The 14,055-nt window shown below is 43.4% G+C and overlaps 1 protein-coding gene across 1 annotated transcript in view; it reads left to right on the forward strand.

Moving 5' to 3' along the window:
- Positions 1–14,055, forward strand: part of LOC124553365 (ankyrin repeat and SOCS box protein 2-like) — a 149,389-nt gene that overhangs the window by 60,678 nt on the left and 74,656 nt on the right. The gene's annotated exons all lie outside the window — the stretch shown is intronic.

Genomic DNA, 14,055 nt, shown 5'->3' on the forward strand with positions numbered 1-14,055 from the left:
TTCACCTCCCGCCTAACTGTCATAGTACTTGCATGTGATCCTGTTGCAGTCAGGATGGCTCTGAGCACTGTGGTACTTAACATCTGTCATCAGTCGATGCAGTCAGGAATTCCTGTTTGATGGTCTGGATATACACTCCTGGAAATGGAAAAAAGAACACATTGACACCGGTGTGTCAGACCCACCATACTTGCTCCGGACACTGCGAGAGGGCTGTACAAGCAATGATCACACGCACGGCACAGCGGACACACCAGGAACCGCGGTGTTGGCCGTCGAATGGCGCTAGCTGCGCAGCATTTGTGCACCGCCGCCGTCAGTGTCAGCCAGTTTGCCGTGGCATACGGAGCTCCATCGCAGTCTTTAACACTGGTAGCATGCCGCGACAGCGTGGACGTGAACCGTATGTGCAGTTGACGGACTTTGAGCGAGGGCGTATAGTGGGCATGCGGGAGGCCGGGTGGACGTACCGCCGAATTGCTCAACACGTGGGGCGTGAGGTCTCCACAGTACATCGATGTTGTCGCCAGTGGTCGGCGGAAGGTGCACGTGCCCGTCGACCTGGGACCGGACCGCAGCGACGCACGGATGCACGCCAAGACCGTAGGATCCTACGCAGTGCCGTAGGGGACCGCACCGCCACTTCCCACCAAATTAGGGAAACTGTTGCTCCTGGGGTATCGGCGAGGACCATTCGCAACCGTCTCCATGAAGCTGGGCTACGGTCCCGCACACCGTTAGGCCGTCTTCCGCTCACTCCCAAACATCGTGCAGCCCGCCTCCAGTGGTGTCGCGACAGGCGTGAATGGAGGGACGAATGGAGACGTGTCGTCTTCAGCGATGAGAGTCGCTTCTGCCTTGGTGCCAATGATGGTCGTATGCGTGTTTGGCGCCGTGCAGGTGAGCGCCACAATCAGGACTGCATACGACCGAGGCACACAGGGCCAACACCCGGCATCATGGTGTGGGGAGCGATCTCCTACACTGGCCGTACACCACTGGTGATCGTCGAGGGGACACTGAATAGTGCACGGTACATCCAAACCGTCATCGAACCCATCGTTCTACCATTCCTAGACCGGCAAGGGAACTTGCTGTTCCAACAGGACAATGCACGTCCGCATGTATCCCGTGCCACCCAACGTGCTCTAGAAGGTGTAAGTCAACTACCCTGGCCAGCAAGATCTCCGGATCTGTCCCCCATTGAGCATGTTTGGGACTGGATGAAGCGTCGTCTCACGCGGTCTGCACGTCCAGCACGAACGCTGGTCCAACTGAGGCGCCAGGTGGAAATGGCATGGCAAGCCGTTCCACAGGACTACATCCAGCATCTCTACGATCGTCTCCATGGGAGAATAGCAGCCTGCATTGCTGCGAAAGGTGGATGTACACTGTACTAGTGCCGACATTGTGCATGCTCTGTTGCCTGTGTCTATGTGCCCGTGGTTCTGTCAGTGTGATCATGTGATGTATCTGACCCCAGGAATGTGTCAATAAAGTTTCCCCTTCCTGGGACAATAAATTCACGGTGTTCTTATTTCAATTTCCAGGAGTGTATGTCTGCCTATTACACATTACGACCCTCTTCAACTGTCAGCGGTCTGTGTCAGTCAAGAGACAAGGCTGGGTGCATGCTTATGGGCTGTACGTGTTCCTTCACGTTTGCACTTCACTATCACATCGGAAACAGTTGACCTAGGAATGTTTAGGAGTGAGGAAATCTTGCGTTCAGACATGACACAAGCGACACCCAATCACCTGACCACGTTCGAAGTCCGTGAGTTCTGCAGAGCGCCCCATTCTGCTCTCTCACGATGTCTAATGACTACTGAGGTCGCTGATATGGAGTACATGGCAGTAGGTAGCAGCACAATGCACCTAATATGAAAAACGTATGTTTTTGGGGGTGTCCGGATACTTTTGATCACACAGTGTAAGGCGAGTTCCTCGTTTGTGAGGATCGTGCAGCCTCTGGGCAGCAGCAGAATACCGGTTCCAGCACGTGACAGGGAGGCGCTAGCACACACAGACACACCTTGGCAACAACTACAGACACAGTCTGCATAGCACAGTACACATCTACAGCTGGGAGTGTTTCAAACGAGGAGTTGGATGAGGCACTTCAGACCGAGCGATCAGATAGATTCCACCGAGGATGTTATCTTATCGAGTTGCTATCGAAGCTACTTGGGTCTCTTTGAGGAAAATATTCAACACAGTGCTATTTAACAAGGATGAGAGTCGCAATATCAGTTACCAGTGAAATCAATGAGGAAAATGTGAACAACGGAGAGAACCGCAAGAAACTGCGTAGTTGTCTGTCAAGTCATGTCCTTCATCAGTTAAGCGTCTTTAAGTGAATTTTGTGAGCGGAGACCAGTAAACACGTCGACAGGTGTCAGCTATCTTTATCAAATGTCAAACAGTAACTAGCCGAAGTACTGACAAGGTAGAAACTTATCTTTGTATACGTTCCCCAGGTGAGAAATAAACAGATTTCTTGCGAAATTTAAAAACTCTTTATGTTTGAATGAGCGTTCGGTTGTAGGTTTTAATGTGGATGAAAGAGCTTCATGAGGCGTAAGAAAAGCAAGAATCGTTAATCTCAGGAAATAAGGAAAAGAACTGAGTTGCTGAAGTTTCAGTTTCAGTTATCTGAAGTTAACATACACTAAAGACCCAAAGAAACTGGTACACCTGCCTTATATCGTGTAGGGTGCCCACGAGCAAGCAGAAGTGCCGAACACGACGTGGCATGGACTCGACTAATTTCTGAAGTAGTGCTGGAAGGAATTGACACCATGAATCCTGCAGGACTGTCCATAAATCCGCAAGAGTACGAGAGGTGGAGATCTCTTCTGAACAGTACGTTGCAAGGCATCTCAGATATGCTCGATAATGTTCATGTCTGGTGGCCAGCTCAGAAGAGTGTTCCTGGAGCCACTCTTGTAGCAATTCTGGAAGTGTGGGGTGTCGCATTGTCCTGCTGGAATTATCCAAGTCCGTCGGAATGCACGATGGACACGCCCCACACCATTACAGAGCCTCCACCAGCTTGACCAGTCCCCTGTTGACATGCAGAGTCCATGGATTCACGTGGTTGTCTCCATACCTGTACATATCCAGCCGCTAAATACAATTTGAAACGAGACTCGTCTGACCAGGCAACATGTTTCTAGTCATCAATAGTGCAGTGTCCGTGCTGACGGGCCCAGGTGAGGCGTAAAGCTTTGTGTCTTGCAGTCACCAAGAGTACATTTGTGCATATCACTGTTCGTATCATATTGTGATAGATTATTTGTGATGAATTTCATTAGCAGATATATGTATTGTGACGGCGCTGTTAAAATGTCCAGCTCCTTGAATAGCTATCTACATGAGGTCCTTGGCTGAACACCAGAAAATATTCTTGCTTTCCCGCTCATGCGCTACATCAGTTGTCGGTATGACTCCGTTTGTTGTTCTGAACTCAATGAAGTGTGTGAGTTAGTATGAGCAGAGGTCATCGTTGGCAACCGGAATAAAATAATAATTGGACCCTTTTAACGACCTCCCAATTCAGATGATACAGTTGCTGAAAGGTTCAAAGAAAACTTCTTTGATTTCAAACACATAACCGACTCATACGATTATAGTTGGTGGTGACTTTAATTTGCCCGCGATATGTTGGTGAAAATACACGTTTAATTCCGGAGGTACGAATAAAACATCATCGCAAATTGTGTTAAACGCATTCTATGAACATTATTTCGAGCAGTTAGTTCATGAGCCCATGCGAATAGCAAACGGTTGTGAAAACACGACCTCTCAGCAACAAATAAACCTGAGTTAATAATGAGCATCAAAATGGATTCAGGGATTAATGAACATAGTGTTGTCGTAGCGAGACTGGATATTGTAATCCCCAAATTCTCCACAAATATACGAAAAATATACCTATTCAAGAAAGCAGATGAAAATTCACTTGACGCCTTCCTAAGAGACAATCTCCACTCATTCCAAATTAATAATATACACTCCTGGAAATTGAAATAAGAACACCGTGAATTCATTGTCCCAGGAAGGGGAAACTTTATTGACACATTCCTGGGGTCAGATACATCACATGATCACACTGACAGAACCACAGGCACATAGACACAGGCAACAGAGCATGCACAATGTCGGCACTAGTACAGTGTATATCCACCTTTCGCAGCAATGCAGGCTGCTATTCTCCCATGGAGACGATCGTAGAGATGCTGGATGTAGTCCTGTGGAACGGCTTGCCATGCCATTTCCACCTGGCGCCTTAGTTGGACCAGCGTTCGTGCTGGACGTGCAGACCGCGTGAGACGACGCTTCATCCAGTCCCAAACATGCTCAATGGGGGACAGATCCGGAGATCTTGCTGGCCAGGGTAGTTGACTTACACCTTCTAGAGCACGTTGGGTGGCACGGGATACATGCGGACGTGCATTGTCCTGTTGGAACAGCAAGTTCCCTTGCCGGTCTAGGAATGGTAGAACGATGGGTTCGATGACGGTTTGGATGTACCGTGCACTATTCAGTGTCCCCTCGACGATCACCAGTGGTGTACGGCCAGTGTAGGAGATCGCTCCCCACACCATGATGCCGGGTGTTGGCCCTGTGTGCCTCAGTCGTATGCAGTCCTGATTGTGGCGCTCACCTGCACGGCGCCAAACACGCATACGACCATCATTGGCACCAAGGCAGAAGCGACTCTCATCGCTGAAGACGACACGTCTCCATTCGTCCCTCCATTCACGCCTGTCGCGACACCACTGGAGGCGGGCTGCACGATGTTGGGGCGTGAGCGGAAGACGGCCTAACGGTGTGCGGGACCGTAGCCCAGCTTCATGGAGACGGTTGCGAATGGTCCTCGCCGATACCCCAGGAGCAACAGTGTCCCTAATTTGCTGGGAAGTGGCGGTGCGGTCCCCTACGGCACTGCGTAGGATCCTACGGTCTTGGCGTGCATCCGTGCGTCGCTGCGGTCCGGTCCCAGGTCGACGGTCACGTGCACCTTCCGCCGACCACTGGCGACAACATCGATGTACTGTGGAGACCTCACGCCCCACGTGTTGAGCAATTCGGCGGTACGTCCACCCGGCCTCCCGCATGCCCACTATACGCCCTCGCTCAAAGTCCGTCAACTGCACATACGGTTCACGTCCAAGCTGTCGCGGCATGCTACCAGTGTTAAAGACTGCGATGGAGCTCCGTATGCCACAGCAAACTGGCTGACACTGACGGTGGCGGTGCACAAATGCTGCGCAGCTAGCGCCATTCGGCGGCCAACACCGCGGTTCCTGGTGTGTCCGCTGTGCCGTGCGTGTGATCATTGCTTGTACAGTCCTCTCGCAGTGTCCGGAGCAAGTATGGTGGGTCTGACACACCGGTGTCAATGTGTTCTTTTTTCCATTTCCAGGAGTGTAATTGTACACCAGATGTGGCTTGAATTCAGAGAAATAGTATCGGCAGCAGTTGAGAGATTTATACCAAATAAATTAACAAACGACGGAGCTGATCCTCCTTGGTATACAAAACGGGTTAGAACACTGTTGCAGAAACAAAGAAACAAACATGCCAAATTTAAACAGACGCAAAATCCCCAAGATTGGTCTTCTTTTACAGAAGTTCGAAATTTAGTGCAGACTTCAAAGCGCGAAGCTTATAACAGTTTCGACAACGAAACTTTGTCTGGAAACCTAGCAGAAAATCCAAAGAGATTCTGGTCGTATGTGAAGCATGTTAGCAGCAAGAAACAATCAATGCCTTCTCTGCGCGATAGCAATGGAGATACTATCGAAGACAGTACTGCCAAAGCAGAGTTACTAAACACAGCCTTCCGAAACGCCTTCACAAAAGAAGACGAAGTAAATATTCCAGAATTCGAATCGAGAACAGCTGCCAACATGAGTAACGTAGAAGTAAGTATACTCGGAGTAGTGAAGCAACTTAAATCACTTTATAGAAGCAAGTCTTCCGGTCCAGACTGTATACCAATTAAGTTCCTTTCGGAGCATGCTGATGCATTAGCTCCATACTTAACAATCATATACAACCGTTCGCTCGACGAAAGATCCGTACCCAAAGAGTGGAAAGTTGCACAGGTCACACCAACATTCAAGAAAGGTAGTAGGAGTAATCCACTAAATTACAGGCCCATATCATTAACGTCGATATGCTGCAGGATTCTGGAACATACATTGTGTTCGAACATTATGAATTACCTAGAAGGAAACGGTCTATTGACACACAGTCAACAAGGGGTTTAGAAAACATCGTTCTTGTGAAACACAACTAGCTGTTTATTCACATGAAGTGTTGAGTGCTATTGATAAGGGATTTCAGATCGATTCCTTATTTGCGGGTTTCCAGAAGTCTTTTCACACTGTACCACACAAGCGGCTTATAGTGAAATTGCGTGCTTATGGAATATCGTTTCAGTTGTGTGACTGGATTTGTGATTTCCTGTCAGAGAGGTCACAGTTCGTAGTAATTGACGGAAAGTCATCGAGTAAAACAGAAGTGATTTCTGGCGTTCCCCAAGGTAGTGTTATAGGCCCTTTGCTGTTCCTTATCTATATAGACGATTTGGGAGACAATCTGAGCAGCCGTATTAGGTTGTTTGCATATGATGCTGTCGTTTATCGACTAATAAAGTCATCAGAAGATCAAACCAAACTACAAAACGATTTCGAAAAGATATCTGAATGGTGCGAAAATTGCCAGTTGACCCTAAATAACGAAAATTGTGAGCTCTTCCACATGAGTGCTAAAAGAAATCCGTTAAAGTTTGGTTACACGATAAATCAATCAAATATAAAGGCCGTAAATTCATCTAAATAGCTAGGAATTACAATTGCGAATAACTTAAATTGGAAGGAACACATAGAAAATGTTGTGGGGAGGGCTAGCCAAAGACTGCGTTTTATTGGCAGGACACTTAGAAAATGAAACAGCTCTACTAAGGAGACTGCCTACACTACGCTTGTCCGTCCGGTTTTAGAATACTGCTGCGTGGTATGGGATCCTTACCAGTGTAACCTCCCCACTGAAAAATTTTAAAAAATATTATTTAAGAATGCTAATGCACATTGAGCTAAGTGTAACCTTTCCGGAGAATTTTTAAAAAGACAATATTTAATAGAAATGGGAGCCAAACGTAATCTCCATATCAATTAAATTTAATGACAATAAAAATGTGAAATTCGCAATCTGACTCAAGGTGTAAGCTCTCACGAAAATAATGAAAGTCAATTCAGTGATAAGAAAATCTCAGTGATAATGATAACTCAATTAAACCGAAATATCGGTCTTTGGCCCTGTGCAAAAAATCAGAATTAATTTCTTACCTCATTGAAACTGCATGTCAAATTTCTGCTCTCATTGTTGGCCACAGCTTGGAGGAAATGCATTGCAAATAATAATATTTTTTTGTTTTTTTAATTTAACTGAAACTTTTCTTTAAAGGAAATGGAAGGAAATCGTTGGTTCAATTAAATGGTCTTTTTTTTCGTAAAAATTGCTTTGAAATCAAAAATTATTATTGGGGCGATTATTGCACAAATTAGTTACAGTTAATTTACATTATTAGCTAAGGGCATTGCTGATTCATTACCTTGTTTAAAAAATAATATACCTCGTCCTGAATCTTGACCAGAATGCCATGTCGACGCCCGCCGACTCCTCACACACAACTGCACTCGACTGCTACTACCGACATACTGGACTGCTCACAGACTGCCCACTGACAGACTGCTCGCACGACGACTACTGACCGACTACTGGACGCAACTGAACTGAGCTACTGCTACCGACAGACTGCACTGCACGACGACTACTAGCAGACTACTGGTCGCAACTCTCGCGCGGTCAAGCGCAGACTAACTACGATAAATGGCTCTCTGGTCAAAGATTTTATCATGCCTCACCATCGCTGCTACGTTACATACGTGTTTCACCAGATAGGACTGACGGAGTACATCGAAAAAGTTAAAAGAATGGACAGCACATTTTGTATTATCCCGAAATATGGGAGAGAGTGTCACTGAAATGATACAGGATTTGGGCTGGACATCATTAAGAGAATGGTGTTTTTCGTTGCGACGGAAGCCTCTCACGAAATTCCAGTCACCAACTTTCTCGTCCGAATGTGAGAATATTTTGTTGATACCGACCTACATAGGGAGAAACGCTCACCGCGATAAAATAAGGGAAATCAGAGCCCGTACGGGAAGACATATGTATTCGTTATACGAGATTGGAATAATACAGAATTGTGAAGGTGGTTCGATTAACCCTCTTCCAGGCACTTAAATGTAATTTGAAGAGTGTCCATGTAAATGTAGATGTAGTGTGTTTCTTTTAAAATTTGGAGAGTCCATTTTCAGAGAACCACTTAACAATTTCTTCGAAAATAACATTTGAAAATTCTTCTGTTGCTTTCTCTCTAATGGGATTTATTATAACACTAGTATAGTCCACAAAAAGTACCAATTTCGCCTGTTGACTATCAAGTGGAAAGTCATTCACATACATATGGAACAGGAATACATCCAACACTGAACCCTGTGAGTCTCCCTTTTTGTCTTTGTTCTCCTCCCACTAAAATGTTCTATCTTTCTGACGTTGTCTGAATTATTCAGCACAAGTCTTTACATTCTGTTTGTTAAGTATGATTCAAACCAGCTGTATGTAAAGCTATACGTTCCATAAAACGTTAGTTTTTCTGAGAGTGTAACATGCTCTACGCAGTCAAACGCCTTGGAAATATCATAAAAAGTACAAGCAGACCATATGTTAGTATTTAAGGCTTGTGCCATCTGACGAGTGAATGTATAAGTATCACCCTCACTCGAGCAATGCCTCTGGAATCCAAATTGTGATATGATAAGTAAACTGTTTGTACTTAACTGCGCTACTAGTCTTAAGCATATCCCTTTTTTAAATATTTTTGAAAAATATGTTAGTAGGGAAATTGTACAATAATAGTCACCTTTTCTACGAAGCGGCTTAATGACTTCAAATTTAACCTGTCGGGAAAATTCCCTGCGCCAGTGATAACATTGCACACATAACTCAGAACATTACCTATTAATTTGCAACAACTTTTCAGCATTCTGAATGACATTCCATCATCCACACATGAGCGTTTTGTTTTTTAGAATTTTTATAATTGTCTTAATTTCACTGAAGAATGCTGGTGCTGCTTCTACTTGCTTAAAGTTCTGAGGGATGACATTTTAAATATATTTTACTGCCTCTTGAACTGAACCATTTGATCCTACATTTGCAGCTACGTTCAGAAAGTGGTTGTTAAAATTACTTGCAACTTGTGAACTGTCAGTCACAAAGTTGTCATTTTGTTTAATTATTATGGAGTCTTGTTCACTGACTGGCTGTCCTGTCTCCCATTTGACAATGTCCTATACAATTTTAATCTTATTTGAAGCATTATTTATTTTTGTCATAACAGACTGTCAGCACGGCAACGATTACTGCAGCTTCCCCTGATGTGGCAGCGTACAGGTGCGCCCAACGACAGAACTACAGATAGTAGTAGCACAAACGTGGTCTTTCCAGATAGGTGCCGGATGTACAAGCACCATCACAGAGGACATACCCGTGCATGGACGCTCTGAGGAGAAGAAACTATGGGAGACTGGATTTGTCATCTTCATCATATAGACCCATCACCTGGTGTGATTGTATAGGGTGCAACTAGTATACACCTCGATCTTGGTCACATATCTGGAAAGCTGGACATGAGACACTGCATTTCTAACATGTTAAGCTTGGTGGCTGTGACCAGTCCTTGAGGTTGCAATAACATTATATTTCAACAGGATAACACAATACCATTTGTTTTCTTATAACCCTGACCTACCTTGCGTCGTAGGTGCTCGACTGTTGCCCTGGACAGGTCAAAGCCTATGGTAACAGGTGTCTTAACCACTACCACTGCAGGGCTGAAACCATGCAGAATGATGAACCCAAAACTGCAAAAAAAAATCTAATTTGGACTTGACTCCCAGCTGAGTCAGAGCTGTTGCAGTTTTCAGGGGTGGCAGCTCAGTGCCTTACACTCATACACCATATACGCCAAATACTGAATCGAGTTCTTTACAGACGAATGGAAAAACTGGTAGAAGCCGACCTTGGATCACTTTGATTCCGTAGAAAAGTTGGGACACATGAGGCAATACTAACCCTACGACTTATCTTAGAAAGGCAAACTTACGTTTCTAGCAATTGTAGACTTAAAGAAAGCTTTTGACAATATTGACTGGAATACTCTCTTTCAAATTCTGGAGGTGGCGTGAGTCAAATGCAGGGAGCGAAAGGCTATTTACAATTTGTCCAGAAACCAGATGGCAGTTATAAGAGTCGAGGGACATGAAAGGGAAGCAGTGGTTGGGAACGGAGTGAGACAAGGTTGTAGCTTATCCCCGATGTTATTCAGTTTATATGTTGAGTAAGCAGTAAAGGAATTAAAATAAATGGAGAAAAAATAAAAACTTTGAGGTTTGCCGATGACATTGTAATTCTCTCAGAGACAACAAATGACCTGCAAGAGTAGTTAAACGGAATGGACAGTGTCTTGAAAGGAGGATATAAGATGAACATCACCAAAAGCAAAACGAGGATAATGGAATGTAGCCTAACTAAATCAGGCGATGCTGAGGTAGTTAGATTAGGAAATGAGGTACTTAAAGTAGTAGATGAGTTTTGCTCTTTAGGGAGGAAAATAACTGATGTTGGTCGAAGTAGAGTGGATATAAAATGTAGACTGGCAATGGCAAGAAAAGCGTTTCTGAAGAAGAGAAAATTGTTAACATCGAGTATAGATTTAAGTGTCAGGAAGTCGTTTCTGAAAGTATTTGTATGGAATGTAGCCGTGTATGGATGTGAAACATGGACGATAAAGAGTTTAGACAATAAGAGAATAGAAGCTTTCTAAATGTGGTGCTACAGAAGAATTCTCAAGATTATATGGGTAGATCATGTAACTGTTGAGGAAGTACTGAATAGAATTACGGAAAAGAGGAATTTGTGGCACAACTTGACTAGAAGAAGGGATCGGTTGGTAGGACATGTTCTCAGGCATCAAGGGATCACCATGTTAGTATTGGAGGGCAGCGTGGAGGGTAAAAATCGTAGAGGGAGGCCAAGAGATGAATACACTAAACAGATTCAGAAGGATGTAGGTTGCAACAGTTACTTGGAGATCAAGTAGCTTGCATAGGATAGAGTAGCATTGAGAGCTGCATCAAACCAGTCTCTGGACTGAAGACCTCAACAACAATACCCCAAATTACCTGTACATTTAATCGTGTATTGTTTCCAGTATGCCATGTATCCAAGTAATAAGCAAAATTTTATAATTTGTTATTTTTTTGGTGTTACAGTTTTAATAGTCAGCCGTAATTACCGTTACGTAAATATTTTTAAAGTACTGATATAAAATGTGTACTATTTTATCCGTTTCACATCAGACTATTCAATCAAGTCGAACAGGACAGACCAACGAGCATTGGGATTACAACTACACGTCTTCTAAAGACAATTCCGAAATATACTGTTTTATGTTCTTCAAATTGTGGTTGCGACAAAAGTTTCAGTGGTGCAGTGAGAAATTTAGTTCATAATTTTCAATGCAATAGCGGCCGCAGCTGTAATGAAATTTTTGAAAGATTTCTTGAAGCCTTCAGCTTCTATTCTCTTTATTTCATGTACGATTGTACAATTTCGGCCTTAGGCCATTTTCAAGTATCTAAAACGGATGTATCATACATTTGATACGTTAGTGACACTTATGATTTTGATGTAGGAACAAATCATTTCCTTAGATACATTAAGCGCATTGTAACTTACTTTATGGATGATTTTTTTTTAGTAGCAGATTATGTCATATATGTTATATTGGGCAAACAGGAAGAAAAGTTAGTACACAATTTAAAGAACACACGACAATAAGCTACAATAACCCATCCAGATCTGCTGCACACTTAAAAGACAAAAAAATGGTTCAAATGGCTCTGAGCACTATGGGGCTTAACATCTATGGTCATCAGTCCCCTAGAACTTAGAACTACTTAAACCTAACTAACCTAAGAACATCACACAACACCCAGTCATCACGAGGCTGAGAAGATCCCTGACCCCGCCGGGAATCGAACCCGCTTCAATGACACCAACCAGAAAATACCTAATTTGGATGGATCACTTCAAATATTACAAAGGTTACAGAAAGGAAAAATCATTGATGTAATGGGAGAAATTGAAATTTATATACATCTGAAAGATCAATAAAACAGAGTTTTAAATAAGCAAAAAGACCTGCAAAATGAGAATTTCCTAGACAACTTTCTACTAGTTCCTCGGCGAAGCATTACAGAAGCATAGAATGGAAAATTATCACTACACTCTTAATAAATATGACCGTAATGCGAAACATCACGCAACCATAAAAGCAGTTTTTACTCGACTCTCGTAGTTCTCAGTACTATTTCATTAGCGTGAAAAATGTAATGTGTAAGATATTTGTACGAACTATTCAAAAATGACGCTCTCCTGCAATAACAGAACAAATATTTACAAGCTACTTTAAAGGAATTACATACAGTCATATTTACACTAATGATGAAGGATAGTTACATTCGGGGTGTTTAAAAAATCTCGCCGCAGTGCCGTATGATTGTTAGCCGCGCGTGCCGTATGATTGTTCGCCTGCCTGGGTTACTTCCCTTCAACTCGACTCTCCCAACATTCCACTGTTTCTTTTATCTCAGTAGTATCGTCGGTGTGTGTCGTTACGTGTTGAGATGAACGTTTAAGTTTAGTTCCTTTGTTCGTCTGTTTCGTTTTTGCCACTGTTAAAATGCTAACCATTGAAGAACGTATGTTTTTAGTCGAATAAGCTGGCGGTAAATACACAGTTTCAGTTCGTTAAACATTTAATTCAGTTTCCGCGGAGACAACAGTCCCACATCGCGATACTGTGCGAGATTTGATTAACAAATTTCGAAGTACGGCTTCAGTGACAGATGCACCGAGAAGTGGTCGTCCTAGTGTTTTGTCTGAAGATAAACTACTCGATATTTTCGATAAAATGTCCACGGGTCTGAACAAGTCAGTAAGAAAACTCGCCCAGGATATCGCTGTTAGTGTCGAAACGGCCCACACAGCTGTAAGGAAAAAATTATAACTTTTCCCGTACAAAGTGACAGTCGTGCAATAACTGTAAAATACAGATCATGGCAAGAGACTGCATTATTGTCAGTGGTTCAAAAATTTTGTTCAACAAAATGGAAAGCATATTCTTAATGAAACGTTTTGCACTGATGACGCGTGGTTTCATTTCTCCGGGTACATGAACTCGCAAAATTCTCTTATGTGGAGCACTGCAACTCCATTGTATATTCACGAGGACCCACTTCATTCTGTGAAAATAGGAATTTGGATTGCAATTTCTAGACGTCGGATTGTGGGTCCCATATTTTTCAATGAAACAATAAACGCACAATGATACTGCAGTGATATTCTGCACCCTTTCATAGGAGAACTTGTGTTAAGTGAAATACTGAACGGTTATTTTCAACAAGATGGTGCAACCGCACATACAGCTCGCGTTTCAATGTCACTGCTTGCTCATGTTTTTGGTGATGGCATAATTTCACAGGGAATTTGGCTTCCACGATCGCCTGACCTAACACCACCTGACTTTTCTTCTAGGGTGCAGCTAAAGCAACTGCTATAAAAATCGTCCAAAATCCATCGATGAATTGAAAACTGCGGTATCCACTTTCACTGCTTCTGTTAAAGAAGAAATGTTACAGATTGTGTTTGGAAACATGATTAGGCGAATGAATTGTGTATTCAACAACAGGGAGGACATTTTCAACATTTATTGTGAAAATTTGTAAGTAAAAATGAATATTCAATAAATTAATAAATTGTATTTCACTGAGTTTCATTTCGGTATATTCAGTGCGGCGTACGGCACGTGCGGCTAACAATCATACGGCACTGCGGAGACTGAGAACA

The sequence above is a fragment of the Schistocerca americana genome, chromosome 11, assembly GCF_021461395.2.
Source record: "Schistocerca americana isolate TAMUIC-IGC-003095 chromosome 11, iqSchAmer2.1, whole genome shotgun sequence".
Classification (NCBI taxonomy): Eukaryota; Metazoa; Arthropoda; class Insecta; order Orthoptera; family Acrididae; genus Schistocerca; species Schistocerca americana.